At 39.0% G+C, this 12,383-nt stretch overlaps 1 protein-coding gene and 1 pseudogene across 3 annotated transcripts in view; one reads left to right on the forward strand and one right to left on the reverse strand.

Moving 5' to 3' along the window:
• LOC145498197 (uncharacterized) overlaps positions 1 to 12,383 on the reverse strand; it is a 358,759-nt gene that overhangs the window by 274,718 nt on the left and 71,658 nt on the right. The gene's annotated exons all lie outside the window — the stretch shown is intronic.
• Positions 1,748 to 4,358, forward strand: LOC145497687 (uncharacterized; annotated as a pseudogene).

A 12,383-nucleotide genomic window follows, 5' to 3' on the forward strand; every position in this document is an offset into this window, starting at 1 on the left:
TGGTGTATTGTTCCAGTAGCCGGTTTGTTAAAAAAAAAAAGCGGAACCGGAAACACCTTTACGTCTCATTTGGTATGCAAAACGATGTCATGTGACGAAAACTCATCCGAGCATGACAAAGAAATAAGCGGTTCCGAAGTCAGAACGAAAATAGTCTGCCTCAGGTATAAAAGTTCAATTCTCGTCGCTTGAATCAATGATGGAAGGTCTTTCTTTCTTCTGTGATTGAAGCTGAGACTTTTCATTGTCTTTGGAGAAGGAATTTGAAGGTGCATCCTGCGTAATTCTGCGATGGATTTCTTTTGAGTTGTGAAACTCCCTCGAGTGCACGATGCCCAGTGGATGGTACGTTTTTTTTCTTTCATACCGTTTAATGGCATGATTTTAAGGGAGTCCAGCTCGTTATCATCTCCGTTTCTTTTTGTGACCTCGGCGAAGGACTCAATACTCAGGACCTTGTCAAGTTCTTGCGACGCCATTTGTTTCAAGATATTTCCAAGATGGCGGGACTAACACCAGCTTCGTAAGACGTTCATTCATTCACTGTTTTGTGGAGCGGGGTGTATTTTGACTTTGTTTATTCACAGCGACAGAGTTGAGCTCTTTTGTTGCTTCGTTTGAAACTACCAGAAACCTGGAAACATCTACCTTCTTGAGATGGCCCTGAATTTATTGTTGTGTGGTTTTCGTTTGTTTATGTTTTACTGGACTCGGTATCATACGGATTTTGAGCAGATGTTGAAGAAAAATCGCCAAAATATTCATCAAAATGGACACTGAAAGTTGGAAACTTCCATTAAAGTAGGTGTTCAGCCTGAAGGAGCTGATAATCGTCATTTTAGAAACTGTAATTAATTACATTCGTCAAGTTTTTTGGAAAAAAAACCACAATAACAACAAAGTTTTGGCAATACTAGTTGCTAAATTCTCCACACAATGGCTTTTTCCCTTTCATTTTCCTGAAATGTTATTGTTTACTTTAAACTAATATTGAAATCTGATTTGTTGTTTTGTTTTACTGTCCCATTCTCAATGGCTGAGAAAAAGATGCGATTTAGAGCAAAAAATAGTGCGATTCATGAATAAATCGCACCATTGAGAGCCAATCAGATTGCAAGGATAGCCAGTGATTTCAAAATGGATGTAATAAAGGAAATAACCGAAGATTTCTCGGCTGGCTCAAGTCTTGAGGTAATTGCTGCATGCTTTACACGAACACTCAAAAAGACATATGATGTGAGAAAGAACTTTGTAGTGTTTCCGCCGATAAGATGCCGCAAGCCGCAACTTTGCGATAACATTGATGCTAGTCCCGCTTGATCTTAGACATCATCATCAAAGATGGTATTTTTTTTCCTGTGAAACGTCCTCCGCTCGTAGGTGATCCAGTGTTGGGTCACATTTTAGGTCTGTACGTGCAAACAGACCATTAGTAATCACACTGGAACACAATATTCTCCTTAACTACTCTGATTACTACAGCAAGACATCTATAAAATTGTATCTGCTTTTCTTTTTTTCAATATGCACAATGTACATTTAAAAAAAAACAGATTTAATTTGATGTTGTTCTGTCGTTTATTTAAGCAACAGAGTACTTTTTCCATGTTCACATAGCCTCGTCTAAACACGAGGGGAGTTGGAAGAATTCAAAACAGTTATGCAAACCCTTGACTTCATCTCAGGTTTGTCTAACTTTCAAGAATTCTCCCAACACCCTGAATGTTTAGATGAAGCTGTGTAAACATGGAAAAAGTACTCTGTTGCTTTTATAAAATATTTCTGAAAAAAATGCACAAATTTAAAACATCACAACAGTATTTACATACTCTCATCTAAACACACTTATTATATCTCTCAGTTAAGACACATGCTGTGATTGGTCAATTTAGCAAGCCATATTCTCCTGTATGGCCCGCTAGAATTTAAAGTTGGCTTTGTTGCCAAACTGTTTCGTGATTTATCGCCAAGTGTTCTTAACTTTTATGGCAAGTGAAAGTTTAAAACTTTCTTATACTCTGAATTGTGTAATAAAGCGTGCTAATGACTTAAAAGCAATTTCAAACTGATTCGTTTTGCTTTTGAGGTGCGCCAGAAATTTGAAGCATTTCCAAGTCCGCGTCAATAGAAATAGTTTCCCAACCCGTCAGGCAACACAGCAGAGACATAATAAACATCTTACTAACCTCGTCTTCACGGTCCGTATTGTAAGTTACGGATCCTCGTTTTTTCCCCATCGATTAATGGCACGTGCGCTTCACGCACATAAATTGAAGGGGGGAAAGGGGCCATAAATCGAAGGGGGGGGGGAAACTTGGTCCGTAACTTACAGTATGGACTTCAAACTCGGTTAGTAAGATGTATTTATTGACCAATGAGAATGTGCATAGTATCTCAGTCATTTTATAAAGGTTGACATTCATGTTTTGGTTTTCTCCAGCTGAATTAGATAATGGACTGAAATGAGTTTCTTTTGCAAGTGATCAGAGATAACAGGCACACACTGGAATGCACAAGGAATTTGCTGGCTTATAAAGAAGTCTATGTGAACTTTGTTAATCCAGTTAATCAGCAATTACAGCTCTTCATGTTGCAGCAAGACATGGAGATGTTGAGCTTATAAAATTGCTGGTTTCTTTTGGGGCTCATGGTGGAACTGTAGATCTTATGACAGCTTTACATGAAGCATACCTTGGTGGTCATCCTGAGGTCGTCGATGTCCTGATTGCCGAAGGAGCTGATGTATGTATTACTGCTGTATTAGTGTTAACCTCAGTGGGTTTGAAAATAATAAACTCATAGCAAACAATAAATCTCTGTCGACAGACTAATTGCTGTTATAATAGCCTGCAAATATGTGCAGCTCACTCTGCATGCAGCTATCATGAATGTCTCAATAATTTAGCGGCAGTGTCATTTGAGATGGCTGTAAGGTAAGGGAAAGTCTGCATACGAGCCAAGTAGCCCATCAGGCTAGAGCTAATATCCCGGTTTGTATAGCATGAAGCGACTAGGAGTATTTCTACTCCTCCCTGGATGGGATGCTTAAGAAAAATCACAGGGCTACCCCCAGCATTAAGTTTGCTGGTACCCATTTATACACCTAGGTCAAGAGAGGCACTGTGAGAATAAAGTGTCTTACCCAAGAACACAACACAATGTCCTGGGCCAGAGCTCAAACCTGGGCCACTTGATCCGGAGATGAGCGCAATAGTCACAAAGCCTGTCAGACCGTGTCTCCCACTGTATCAGGAGGTTAATCTGTGTAGTATTATCGTCTTTTTTGACAGACACAGCATAGCCAGACATGTAGGGACTGTGATGTCAACCTAAAATGATCATCTGGGATCTTCAATATCGCATGAGAATGCCTCTTTTTGACCCCAAAATATGGCAGACCAAAAACAAGGAATTTAAAAAAAACAGCTTCTAAAGATTGAACTATAGCACTGGGACAAACATGACAGAAACATCCTCATCCTTCCAAAAAATGAAGAAAAATTTATTGTGAACTGCTAGACTGTTACGCTACCTTGAAAATGATTTATAGCTTACATGGTGGTTTTTCCTTAATTTTTTACAGGTAAGTGCACGTAACATAGATGGAAGTACCCCACTGTGTTTTGCTTGTGCCACAGGATCGGTTAAGTGTACACATCCGTTAATAGAAACTGGGACTGAGGTGAATCCTTCATTGACACGTACCTTCCCACCCCTACATGAGGCAGCGTTAAATGGACACATTCACTGCCTAGAAATACTAATGCAGATGGGTGCTAACCCAGAGAAATCCAAGAATCAATTGGGAATGGCTTTGCATGTCGCTTGCCTTTGAGGTTACATGGAATGTGTGAGAATTTTACTTAATTCCGGGGCCAATCCTAAGCAATCAAAAGACATCAAGCTCCTTTGCACACTGCAGCTCTGTGCATATATGAAGACTGTACCTCACTGCTTATAGATTACGGAGCAAATGTTCACCAGAGAAACTCGCAGAGTAAAAGACCTGCTGACTTAGCTACTGATAGAGCATGCAGAAAGATACTTCAGGCTAAAGCTGGTAAATAAATGAAACTAATAAAAAAAAAGCTTTCACCCTAGTAGCCCTAAGTCTGTTTTTTGTATCTACAAAAAATTCTAAGGGGGACCCTCTTAACAGCACTTACTGGGTTATTTGTTTGTTTATTTATTTATCTATTTATTTATTTATTTATTTTATTGTAATTTTTTATTTTTTCTCAGTTTCTGTGTTAAGGTTCTTTTTCAAAGAAAACTGCAAATAAACAGGAACAATTTGGGAAGAACTTATTTTTCTCTCAGATATGTCCCTCAGCCAGCTGCTCATTGTTCATTGAAAAAGAAAAGGGTTCCCATTAAATCTGCGTCTCAGAGGTATAAATAGACTAAAGTCAGATACCCAAAATACAGACTCTGATAGTTTTAAGGGATGTTGTCAACAGTCTCATCTACTTTTATATAGGACTATTCCACCCCACCCCCCCCCCCCCCGTCCACATCCCTATTCCCTAAATATCAAGTCAAAGTCTTGTTTTACAATTCTAAATGAATAATGAAATTAAGTTTCCATTCATTCATTCATAACTTTAAGGGGTTCGCCGCCTTCAATTAATTCTTTATTGGGACAAACGCTTGACTGAGTTTTTCACTCGCTTAATTCGTTAACTAAGGCCTTTTTGGAATGTATGCTTTCTCTCTTCCAGGGGTTCAATTTGATCACACAACATGAAAAGTGCTATTTAATAGCAGTGGCGGATCCAGACCTTGAGCTAAGGGGGGTGGGGGGGGGGGTAGTTTTGCTTTGCTTGCCCTGCCAGCTATTCTTCCTTTTTTACTATTCCTTTTTTTACCATTTTTTTTTACTATTTTGTATTTCTTCTTTTTTTATTCTAGTAGTTATTTACAATATTAAATTAGTTAGGTAGTTAGGTTTATTTAAATTAAATATTGTATAGTCCTGAAGGAAATACCGTGTCCAAATAAAGATTTTACCTTTACCTTACCTTACCTTACCCAAAATAAGGTTGGGGGGGGTGGGCCCCCCAGGCCCCTCCCCTAGATCCGCCACTGAATAGATCTTAATACTGAGCAATTTTATTCAAACTAAATCGGAGACTCGTTCGATTTTGTTCCGCTCGGTAACAGCAGACTATTAGAACTCGCGCGCTTTATTTCCAGCTCTTGGAATACAGTGGAACATTAGAACAAACATTTTAAAGTATATGTCTACTTGCGTTCTGATATCACAAATGCCGTTCTCTTATTGGCTACTCTACTCACTATATATTCTTCGGTAGATAGTGAGTAACCGTTGGTGTGCGGTTGTTAACAAAATGGCGGCGGTATCTTTGCGTTTTCGAAGTGTCTTCAAAAAAAATTTAGATGAGTTTTCAACGAACAGCTTTATAACAACAACAACAAAAGTTTATTTCTACTACTGTAAACAACTAAAAGAATTTACAAGATTATAATTATAAATAATTAAATAAATAAACCGTACAGTACATACAGTAGTGGGACACCCACTACTGAAACACTGAGATTAATCGCTCTCAATTGCCATGCTGCGCCCTCGTCAACTTATCACGCGATAGAGATCTCGAGCTCATAATCTAATTTTAGAAATCTTCATAAAGTTATGACGTTGCTTGTATTTCGGAACGCCATTAACAAGGTGTTTTACGGTAAAAGACAGAGCTTTTTTCTTTTGCCGGGAAGAGTGCATCAAGGAATAGAAAAATCTTGTCACCACTGAATAACAATATTAAAAATGTGTATACAAGTAAGGACTTGTTTAATCCTATTTAGCCTGGGAGCTCAGTAAGGGTCAGTAAGGCTTTGCGCTGCATTCCACGGTACTGGAGCGTGACGTACTGAACCGACGCGTCGAATCTGTCGCACATCACTTTTAAAGAGGGGGTCCTTTAATTATGCAACATTCAGGTACATTCACTTAATCCCTACAAAGATTCGTTCAGTACATAAAAGCTCTCTCATTTAGACTTAATTTTCCAATCAGCGTCATTGATCGGGGTGGGAAAAGAAACGTCAGTATCGGTTTAACAAGGTCGTGATCGACTCGCAGGCCAAAGAAAGAAAACTCGTTAAACGGGATTAACAACACTTACATTGTCTTTATAGAACTTGTTTTCTTTTAATCCAAATGTTTGACGTCACGTTTGGTTTTCATTGCTGTTTTACACTGAAGAACATTTTCTTTTTTTAGCCAATGACATCTGTATTTAGGCATCCTTTACATATCTAAGAAAGGCAGTGCCATCTACACTTTACCACGCAGTCTTGTGTCTCTTGTGGATCCATTTAGACACACTACTGCTGCCTCATTCGGTCTACGAGAATCACGTTTTGACCTTTATGATTATATTCTCGGATGTGTTAAGAGTTTGGCATGCCACGGGATCAAATTCTCAGAAAGAGACTGACTAAAAGTGTTATTTAATAGGAATATTTTAGGAGACTTCTTTTAATGTTCGGTTAATTGTTTCATTTCACCAAGATCGCGCACAGAGTTCTTGTTTCCGCAACGAATATCCTCGAAATATCCAGAATATTAAAGGTATGTAAGTGAAAGAGTTGTAACATGTTGTTTACAAGGTATAGTATTCGAAGCGGAACAACAGACGTAAGTTTTTCGCTCGCTCAATTCAGTGACCAAAACCAGAAGCACATCATCTCATAGCTTCTCCTAAAACCTATTGGAATATATGCTTTCTCTCTTCCAAGGGTTCATTCTGATCAGAAAACATGAGAAGCCCGATTTTCCATTTCTTGGAATACAATCGAACATTGAAAGAAACCTTTTTTAGCATAAATCTTCTTGCGTTCCGATTTATCACAAATGCCGCTCCCTTATTCAAAACAAGCCCTAAGAAATACCAGTTCTAAAACAACACATTATCTCCTGTCATTATTTTTTCCGCTCAATACCCTAAAAGATACCACAAAACCACCCGCTGTGGACCTTTTAAAGCTGAACACCCAAAGAGTAACCAAAACCGCTTTTTTAACCCCTAAAAGGTACGACAAGCACTCGTGTCCTTTTATATGGAAGTCTCCCCGGCGGGGGCGGGGGGGGGGGGGGGAAGACTGCCATCGTTCAAACCACGCGAACATCATTATTCGACAAATACGTACAGACTTCCTAACCGGTATTACAAAGTATATATATTTAACATAGTTCTCGTGTGCTATCCTGATGTGTGGAAAAAGTAATCTCTAGTGAAACGTCGCAGTAAATTAAGTTTGGACAAAAGGCAGAAGATTTTCTTAAATATGAGGACCGTAAATCAAGCCCATAAATTTCACTGTTTTCCTTTTTTGGTCAGATAAAATAAGAAATTAGAACAACAAGGTGATGATCGACTTGCAGGGGAAGAAAGAAAACAGGATTGATAGCACTTGCTTTTATAAAATTTGTTTTCTTTAAACCCAAATTTTTGACGTCACGCTTGGTTTTCATTGCTGTTTTGCAGTGAAGAATATTTTCTTTTTTCGTCAATGATATTTTTATCTGAGACTTTCTTTTCATGCATTTCTAAGAACGCCCTCTAAACTTCATCACGTAGTCTTGTGTCTCTCATGGATCCATTTAGACAAACTGCTGCTGCCTCATTCAGTCTACGAGAATGACTTTTTGACCTTAATAATTATATTCTCGGATGTGTTAGGCGTTTGGCATGCCACGGGATTAAATTCCCAGAGAGAGACTGACTAGAAAGGTTATTCAGTAGAAATAATTCAGCAGGCTTCCTATTATTGTTTGGCAAATCGTTTCATTGAAATCGTGCACAGAGGTCTTGTTTCTTCAAGGAATATCCTCGAAATATCCAGAATACTGAAGGTAAGTGAAAGTGTTGTAACTTTCTGTTTACAAGATATTCGAAGCGGAACTACAGACTGTAGTTTTTCGCTCGCTCAATTCAGTGGCTGACCTATTGGAATATATGCTTTCTCTCTTCCAAGGGTTCAGTCTGATCGGAAAACATGAAAAGTTCGTATTAGTAGATCTTAATGCTGAGCAATATTATTCAAAATTAATCGCAGAGTCATTCGATTTTGCTCCGCTCGATAACAACAGAACAATAGAACTCGTTCGCTTTATTTCCAATCGAACATTACAGCTAACAGTTTTTAGTATAAATCTACTTGCGTCCTATCACGAATGCTGTTCTCTTATTGGCTACGTTCACTATCTACAGTATTCTGTTCTAGATAGTGGGAAGCCTAGCAGTGTGCGGTTGTTAACAAAATGGCGGCGGTCTCTTTGCGTTTTCGAAGTGTCTGCGAAAAGAATTTAGATATGTTGCAAAAGAATAGTAGATTTATACTAAAACAATGAGATTATTCGCTCCCGATTTCTACGCGTGACAGCTGACTCCACTGGGCTGCGCCGGCTCGTCAGCTATCACGCGATGGAAATCTCCAGCTCATAATCTAATTTTAGAAGTCTTTGTTATGCATAAAGTTATGAAAGTTGTTTGTATAGAGTGCGGAACGCCATTAACATCGTGTTGCAGGGTAAAAGGCAAAGCTTTGTCTATTTTGCTAAGAAAAGTGCATAAGGACCAGAAAAATCTCGGGCTGCGCCCTCGTCAACTATCACGCGATAGAGATCTCGAGCTCATGATCTAATTTTAGAAATCTCCATAAAGTTATGACAGTTGCTTGTATTTCGGAACGCCATTAACAACGTGTTGTAGGGTAAAAGACAGAGTTTTCTTCTTTTTTTTTTGCCGGGAAGAGTGCATCAAGGACTAGAAAAATCTTGTCACCACTGAATAACAATATTAAAAATGTGTATACAAGTAAGGACTTGTTTTATCCTATTTAGCCTGGGGGCTCAGTAAGGGTCAGTAAGGCTTTGCGCTGCATTCCACGGTACGGGAGCGTGACGTACTGAACTGACGCGTCGAATCTGTCGCACATCACTTTTAAAGAGGGGGTCCTTTAATTGTGTAACATTCAGGTACATTCACTTAATCCCTACAAAGATTCGTTCAGTACATAAAGCTCTCTCATTTAGACTTAATTTTCCAATCAGCGTCATTGATCGGGGTGGGAAAAGAAACGTCAGTATCGGTTTAACAAGGTCATGATCGACTCGCAGGCCAAAGAAAGAAAACACGTTGAACGGGATTAACAACACTTACATATGTTTATAGAACTTGTTTTCTTTCAATCCAAATGTTTGGCGTCACGTTTGGTTTTCATTGCTGTTTTACATAGGCTCGATTACCAGCCGCTGTTCGGGAAAAGAGCCCGCGCTCCTCCCCCGAACTCACGGCTGGACTCGTGGACTTGGCATTGTTAATTTCAACCAATAAGAAATCTGCCTGCCTGAATCGAGCGGGCTGCATAAATTAGCTTTCTCGCAGTAGCAAAGGAGTTGTGCGATATGAAGTGCGATCGCATTAGCGGGATATTTAACCAAATACCGTCAACTGATGAAACCTTGCCTGATGTAAACCATAGTGGCATATACAACACGCAAAATAGTCAACAGACTTATACGTTAGCATCTATATTTGAATCATGTGGTGCCAGAATATGAGATAACGAACAAAGTAAACAAAGGGAGGGATAAACGCAAACATTGATTTCAAGAAACAAGAAACTCAGTCAAATTGATGTGTACCTTAGTCTTCTTGAACAGAAGAAACACCAGTCTCTGGCGAAGACGCCAGACAAAATTAAATTTTTAAATGAGCCAAAGTAAACCGAACTAGCAAAACATAAACCTGGTGTCAACACCTTGCACACCAATATGTGTGACCTTTGACATGACAGTTGCTACAGCATAATCAAACAGCTCTGCAATACTTTAAAAAAAAAAAAAAACACTCTTCTATAGAACACAGCATGTAATGCCCTTCCGCAACAATAATGTGAAACAAAATAGGTTGGAGGGCCAAAGTTAAAAGAAGTGGCGAAAACGCCACAAATTTTACGAGCCGTAAGCGTCGTGTGGGCCTGCCTATGATTGTCATCAGATGACATTTCCGGCCACCTGAAGCGCCGCAAGAAGTACATTATGAAGTTACGTCACAGACATGCTTTGCCGCTCACGAGTCCAGCCGTCTCTTCTCGGGGAGGAACGTAGACCGGACTCGAGAAAGCGGCGGAAATCGAGCCTATGTTTTACACTGAAGAACATTTTCTTTTTTTAGCCAATGACATCTGTATTTTAGACATCCTTTACATATCTAAGAAAGGCAGTGCCATCTACACTTTACCACGTAGTCTTGTGCCTCTTGTGGATCCATTTCGACAAACTACTGCTGCCTCATTCAGCGGGACGTAACATGTCGATCAAAGTCGATCATCGAAAACGTAGTCGATAAGTCGATAGTGTTCGATGTTTGTCGATAATTGTCAATCGACAAGTTAAATTTGTCGATAAAAGTCGATAATCACAAGATTTTGAACTGATTATCGATTTTATCGACAAAAATGCAGACAAATGTTTCAATCAGCTGCGAAATTCAAGTAACCAAACCAATAATACCTCCAGTGACTTTTTTTATGCCGAGTGTAAACAGCTCTTAAGTAAATGTGTGTGGCAATAAACTTAAATCAAAACCTGAACAACCAAGTGGTCTGTTATTCATTACAGAATAAAATGTTTAAATTACCTCGAGAAATGATCGATTAACAGTTTCAGCTGAACTAAATCGCGATCTTTTACATAACTCGAACCAAACTAGTTCCCAGGGTCTCTCTAGGCGGGGAGATGAGAGATCCTGGGAATTCGAAGTCGTGCTTCTTCGGGGTGACAGAACGGGTCAAAATTTAGACCAGATGCGGGAAAAAATCGAGGCCAATAAAGTAATTAAGAAGTAAAGTAAAGTAAAGTAACATTTTATTCATCAGTGTTTTTACTTAGTTCAACATTTGAAAAATACAAGCTGCTACGACTCTACTCCCTCTCCGCTAGGTTGGCTAAATTCGCCAGGTTTGTATGCCCCTTGCTTCTCCTTGCACCTGTGACTGTTGTACCAGTCCGCAACCTACGTATGTCTACGCCATACATCGTTTTTTATATTTCCGATACTTGTCGATTGAAATCGATCAAAATCGATCAAAATCGATCAAAATCAATCATAATCGAACAAAGTCGATAATCACAATAAATTGTGTGATCGACTTTTATCGATTTCCGATATTTGTCGATTGATTAGTATCGACAACGATGGACAATGATCGATTTTTATCGACTATCGAAATAATCGACATGTTACGTCCTGCATTCAGTCTACGAGAATGACGTTTTGACCTTTATAATTATATTCTCGGATGTGTTAAGAGTTTGGCATGCTACGGGATTAAATTCCCAGAAAGAGACTGACTGAAAAGGTTATTTATAGGAATATTTTACGAGACATCCTTTTAATGTTCGGTTAGTTGTTTCATTTAATCAAAATCGTGCACAGAGTTCTTGTTTCTGCAACGAATATCCTCGAAATATCCAGAATACTGAAGGTAAGTGAAAGAGTTGTAACTTGTTGTTTACAAGGTATAGTATTCGAAGCGGAACAACAGACGTAAGTTTTTCGCTCGCTCAATTCAGTGACCAAAACCAGAAGCAGTTTACCTCATAGCTTCTGCTAAAAGCTATTGGAATATATGCTTTCTCTCTTCCAAGGTTTCACTCTGATCAGAAAACACGAGAAGCCCGATTTTCCAGCTCTTGGAATACAATCGAACATTGAAAGAAACCTTTTTTAGCATAAATCTTCTTGCGTTCCGATTTATCACAAATGCCGTTCCCTTATTGAAAAGAGGCCCTAAGAAATACCAATTCTAAAGCAACACATTATCTCCTGTCATTATTTTTTCCGCTCAATACCCTAAAAGGTACCACAAAACCACCTGCTGTGGACCTTTTAAAGCTGAACACCCAAAGAGTAACCAAAACCGCTTTTTTAACCCCTAAAAGGTACGACAAGCACTCGTGTCCTTTTATATGGAAGTCTCACCGGCGGCGGGGGGGGGGGGGAGGGGGGAGGGGAGACTGCCATCGTTCAAACCACGCGAACATCATTATTCAACAAATACGTACAGATTTCCTAACCGATATCACAAAGAATATATATTTAACATAGTTCTCGTGTGCTATCCTGATGTGTGGAAAAAGCAATCTCTAGTGAAACGTCGCAGTAAATTAAGTTTGGACAGCAGTTAGAAGATTATCTTAAATACGAGGACCGTAAATTAAGCCCATAAATTTCACTGTTTTCCTTTTTTGGTCAGATAAAATAAGAAATTAGAACAACAAGGTGATGATCGACTTGCAGGGGAAGAAAGAAAACAGGATTGATAGCACTTGCTTTTATAAAACTTGTTTT

Source organism: Orbicella franksi, chromosome 9 (genome assembly GCF_964199315.1).
Source record: "Orbicella franksi chromosome 9, jaOrbFran1.1, whole genome shotgun sequence".
NCBI classification, from domain to species: domain Eukaryota; kingdom Metazoa; phylum Cnidaria; class Anthozoa; order Scleractinia; family Merulinidae; genus Orbicella; species Orbicella franksi.